Here is a 6,183-nt window from a genome sequence, read left to right on the forward strand (position 1 = left end):
CCGCAGCCCGCGGAAGGAGAGCCCCCCTGCCAGCGGCGCAGCGCGCCAGCCTCGATTTTTTTTTGCCAGCGGAGCCGAAGAAATAAAACCCGTGCGAGGCTTGAGCTGGCTCCTGCTAGAGGGCACCGGGGCGTTTCGCTCCGCGTTTCCCCCCGGCTTTTGGCAAAGGCGCACAGCGGTGCGCACAGCCGTCGCGCATCCCCCGCCGCGGGGCGACCCGTTTTTCTCTCCCGTTTCGAGGCGGCTGGTCCCCACCGTCGGGGCCCCGCGCCCGCACATCGCGCTTCAACGGGCACCCGCTCCCTCTTCCCCTCCCCCCCCCCAAATCGCGCCCCTCGCTTCGTGAAATGCGCCCGCCGGGGCCCGGCTCTCAGACGGCACCGCCGCCCGCCCCCTCCAGCTCTCGCAGCCCGACCGACGTGAGCGGCGGCCCCGAGCTTTGGGGGCTGAGCAGCAGGGGGCGGGAGGAGGGGCAGCCTCGTACCTCTCCGGCCTCTCCGCTCCCCCCACCCCGGCGCTCCGAAGGGCGCCGGCTCCCACTGCCACCCCTATAGGGCCCCGTCCTCGCCGTCGGAAAAAGCAGCAGGGAAGAGACTTCAGGGAGCTCCCGTCAGGGGCGGGTGGCAGCTCCCAAGGGTGGCACATCAGGATGTGGGTTTTGCGCGGACGACGCTTCYCACGGGGGCAGAGCCCGTGGGCTGGGGGGCGACGCTGGCAAATGCCGCGCGGGGAAGCACGGACGGGGCCGCGCCGGTGCCCGCTTGGGCGAAAAGCGACCGGCGAGGGGGGCGGCGAGGGGCGGCTTGGTCTCCCCTCCGGGGGCACAGCTAGCAGGAGAGGCCGGCCCGGCAGCGGGAATCCCGAAACATGAACAACAAAACTTTTTTCCTCTCCATATATATATGGCATATATACATATACATACATACATTATATATATATATATAAAATGTAAAAAAATTCTCTATGCAGAGGTGTGTATGTGTATAAGTACCTATGAAAAAAYAATATCTATATGTGCATATGCATGTGTACGTATATGTATATACCGGTCCCGCGGCAGCCTCCGCCTCGACCGCTGGGCGGGCGCGGAGAGACCCGCGGGAGCGAGCGGAGCCCCGACGGCGGCGGCGCTGCCCCGCGCAGCCGGGAGCGGYCGGGGCGGCGCGGGGGAAGGAGCCGCCCCCGGGAGGCTGGAGCTGCTGCAGGGGCAGAGCCTGGCGCAACGGGAAGAAGCTGCTTCTGTCCCGCTATTTTCTTCTTTAAGGGCCGGATAGCGCTGCGGGGCCCCTGCGCGTTAATACCGGTCAGTTTTTGTTTCCACGGCCAAAGCCAGTCACGAGGCCAGAGGAGGGCGAGAAGCGCTGCCTGCTACCCGCAGCCACCCGCGTGCTGAAATAGCCCTTCAGCCCCATACCTACTAAAAAAGAAAAAAAAAGAAAAAAAGAAAAAAAGAAAAAAAGAAAAAAAGAAAAAAAGAAAAAAAGAAAAAAAGAAAAAAAGAAAAAAAAGAAGAAGAAAAATTCAAAAAACAATGCACCACTGTACAATAAATGTAACATTAATCGTATTGGAACAACTACATAGAAGGATCCTTTCTTTCTTTTTTTTTTCCCTTTTTTCCCCCCTCTCCCCGCTYCCACGCACTGGCAAAGTTTTCTTTCCAGTGAAGGAAATAATAAGTAGAAGGGGCGGAATGTGAGGCAAAGTAAACTGGGTTCTTACTCCCCAAACAAACCAACCCAACCATCACCAGCAAGATCTCAAGTATTTTGTYTGCGTTACATTGAATTACATATTTAGCACATCTTTCATTGGCCCACCGAGCTTCCAGAAAGTTGCTGTATCCTAGCTTGAAATCATAGACAGCAATGTGAAATTTTGGCAGCCTCCTTTTGCTACAGCTGTTAACAGAAGAGATTTATTGTCCAGCAGAATTAATTCATTCCACAGATGAATTAATCATTCCAGATATTCAGTGTCTGTATCAGCTGCTGGGGCAGTTCTCTATGCAGCCAAAAGGATCAATCCCCAAATAGACACCACCAGAGATATTACCACTTAAGCCTGACACTGAGYAACTTGAAAGATCATCCAATCACATTAAGCAATAACTATACTGCTTGTAGTGGTTTTGTTATTACCAAAAACATATGTGAGAGAGAGAAGCAGCAAAACCCAGGTTATGGGCTTGACCATTTAAATTAGTGGGTACCTTTATCCTGTACCTTCATCTTCACTCTGGGGGATGCAAAGCAATGGAAGACATGTAGGCATTTTTGTATTTATAGTATATTCCTTTAAAACTCCTGAATAATAATCCTTAAATGTATTCTTCCTTTACTTCACAGGGCTTAAGTGGATTTTTAAATGATTGCTAGACCTTGTTCAGGCCCTCTGTGAATAAATACCTTTTATCCTCTGTACCTGCATATATTTTGCTCAGCAACATTCGTGGTGGGGTGCATTAGAAATATCCAGATGGACACCACAAACATCTGCGATACTATCATGAGTTGCTGAAGAGATAATTGTGGTGTCAAGAGGCTGCAGAGGGGAAGGAGTAGCAGGAACAGATGAACTTTAAGAGCAAACAGACTGTTTTAATTCAATATTCCAGAATGGGAAAGACAAATAGAGACACCTCAGGAGAACTGTTTTCAAAGAATGGTTTCTATGAAATCTCRATAGCGTTATGGGCATATCCCATTTGCTTGGGAATATTTACTTTTCTGTTTGTTATTTGAGAGTCTTTGATGTTTGCTCAGCTGACCCATCCTGATTTCTTGCCCTTTGCTGCCCGTAGGCACCTTTTGTCACTGCATGCCTACATTCTTCATCTCCAGCCTCCATATGGATTAGAGAGTTGTCTCTTGGGCAAGCTAGGCGAAATGAAACCTCTAGGTTTCTTTCAACTGATTTGAACTGCTGCCAAGGCAAGGGCCACACTCCGTGGCTCGGGAACTGAGTTGCAAAAAACTCATGGGCACAGATCCAGTAGAGATCAGAACATTCAATTGCCATTTATTTCCAGGAGGTATTTCTGCATYTTTTTAAGGTTGGATTTTACAAAGACTGTCCCCCCCCCGCCAAATTCCACCCCCAAGTTGTGGACTGGGATTACTTACATCTGTGAGATAGTTTCTGCTATAAAAACAATAGCTTTAAAGCTGGTATGACTGATTGCTTGAGTGTTTTCATTGTGAAATGGACCTGGAGTTTAGCAGAGAAGTAGACAATCGACTTTTGGTTTCAGGATATATCTCAGTAAAATAGAAATGCTTTTATAAAACAATGGCATTTGCACTCTTTTAGAAATCCATATAAAATACTGAATTTTATAAGATTAATTAGGATMCAAGCAAGATTGTCCTTTGAGACATAGCCTCATACACAGCGTGCAAAAGAAATTGAATTTTAGACTTTAGTATCTGTAGTATCAACATGTTACTCATCTCGAACAAATATAAGTCTTAGAGGAGCTCTCCCAAGCAGGTGCCCAAATCACAAGAGAAGTCCCATCACTATGAGAAGTGGTGCTGCTTGCTATGTGTACGGGCAGTCTCCAGTGAAGAGGCCAAGYGCTAATGGGGTGTAAAAAGTGACCTATCTTCTTTCCCCAGGAGGTGGTTTCTGCAGTCAGCATTAAGGAAAATAGTAGAGCAGACTGGAGAATCTTGCAGGACTGTCAATTCAACTTCTTCCAAGAAGAGTGGATTAGCACCCACAACACTATAAATACAGGAAAATGTGTGCTAACTGCAGCATATGAGCAGAAAAACCTACTATGCACCTCTAGAAAAACCATCATATATCTGTTTGGGAAAAATAAAAAGCATATGGCTGAAGTTGTTATCATATAAACATATATAGAACATGAACCTTTCCAGCATCCAAATAAATTGACTTGTCACTCAACATAGTTTCTACACTGAAATTTAAAGTAACTAGAGGACAGCTGCTGGACTCCGTTCAGAAACATTTGCTTTATTTTTATAACACTCAGGATATTCTGTATTCTGAGAAGTATTAGATTTCACGTTGCTGCAGTTAATATAGTACAAAATTCTATAGTCATTATCAGCTGCAACTGCCAACAGACAATTTGGGAATTAAAGTCCAAAGCAAAAAACTGAAGATGGATATTGAAAACTCATGCTCATATTTTACCTTACGACCAATGGTTAGATCTGAATTTGTTTTTAAGGGGTTACAAGGTGACCTCCGAGATGGTTTCAAGTAAAAGCAAACATTCATAGGCTTTGAAACATTCACTGTGCTCTGAAATCAGTGGCGTACGGAGACTGGGTTGGTCTATGAATCTAGACTGGTTTGGTCTGACAGTGGTAGATAGTGGGAATCTATAGTTACCTGTAGTAGCTCTGGTAAAACATGGCAGTGTTCTATACATCCTCTTGCACTAGTTTGACTTTTACCACTCTTTCCTCATTAGGGCCAGAATTTTCTCATTAATAAATTAGCCTGCATAATGCCAAAATTCTCCTACCTACTCTGAGGACTGAAATCAGGCTCTAACTTGGGGCAGAGGAGGGTGGAGGTAGCACCCGGCTTTTGGGTGCTGCCCTCCGCAGAGCGGTGTGGTCTTGGTGCCGGGCAGGCGTTCAGTCCCTGCGCGCCCGACGCCTCTTTGCAGTTGTGCATCCGTACTATATCCTTTTCTTTTCCTTTCCTGATTCACAGCATTTTCTGCAGCACTGAGGGGACCAGCCAAATTCCAGCTAGATTATTTTCTCCCTGCCTAAGTTTGCCTGAAGCTTTAATTGGAGAAATATTTAACTTTTTCTCGCAGAGAGGGTGGAGGCAGTGTGTGGATGGCCAGCCTTTTTCCTGCTGGTAGCCAGTGCTCAGTACCACCATCGTTCAYCCCCAAGGGACTCCTTGGGTGTCTTAGTCTGAGCATCTCATAAATAACAGGATATAACCAACAGTCTTCTGGCAGCACTGCACTGCACTGATCCCACAGAAGCCTGTTTTGCTGTGCAGAGTTTCCCCTTGGAGATCCAGAGAATTTTAGCTTTGCAGGTGTGTCACACTCAGTCCTCTCTCAGGAACAGAGATGATCTGTCACTGAAAATCAGCACGTCTSCTGCAGTGAAATAACAGCCCATCTSCACTGGCACAAGCAGGTGAGTCCCATGAAGCCACCGGACCCACAGAACTGGGCTAACCCTCCCCAACACATGGTTAACTTCAAAAATATCAACTGCTTTGGGATCTGATCGAACATTTTTGTCTTCCTCTAGTTACAAGGTTTTCCACTATTTCCTTTCTGATATCATGAACTTGACCATTTCTAAATTAAAAAAAAAAAAGTTAATTTTGGATGTTTATTTAAAAAATTACAAAACACTAATGTCCTAAGCAACCAACTATAGGTGAAGGATCTGAGCAGAGGAGAGCATTGCTCAAGACTGTGTTAGTGTTTCCAGAAGGAGCACAGTCAGGCAGGCGCACACATTGCCGATCCTTCYGCGCTTCACGGATGCGGCATTACATGTTCTCCAGGCGTCCAATTCATGCAGAACGATGCAAAATTACCAGCTTTTGTAGAGATGCCAAATAATTTCCACCTCCATGGATTTACTGCTGTGGGATCCTCTGGCTCTACTACTTTAAAGTCAACCGTGAGACYCCAATACGCAGCCCAGGACTTCATGGGAACCTGATGGCTGTAAGACACTTCCTGTAGGATACGGGATGTGGGAACCATAAAGTAGATTACCTTGTTTCACTGATGCAGTATTTCAGTCTGAAGGTCCGTAGTCTCAATCCCATAGTCTTCATATTTCATAGGCTTTTGAGAACAGTAATGAGAAAACACGCATTTTTATGAATCATAAGGGAATGCACACACAACCTCACTCGTGCCTGAAATCTGCCRTGTCCTATGTACTCTTGGCTCGTGTATGCATGTTTTATACAGTAAACACAGCAGCAAATGATTAGTGGTGTCTATTATGCTTAAAGTTGCCAAATATTTGCAATTTAATCATTTTCTTTCCTGTTCTCATGTGATCACAATTTTCTTTTTAAAAAAAGAAAAAAAAMMTGTGGTTTGAAATTTCCTCTCTGTGTTATTTTTTTCTCCTAAATGATTTTCCTAAGTTTTTTTTAAATAATGTTCTTTCATACACTTTTGAAGTGGTAGCAGTTAAAAAAAAA

The sequence above is a fragment of the Rhea americana genome, unplaced genomic scaffold, assembly GCF_003343005.1.
Source record: "Rhea americana isolate MKP2758 unplaced genomic scaffold, rheAme1 scaffold_23, whole genome shotgun sequence".
Classification (NCBI taxonomy): Eukaryota; Metazoa; Chordata; class Aves; order Rheiformes; family Rheidae; genus Rhea; species Rhea americana.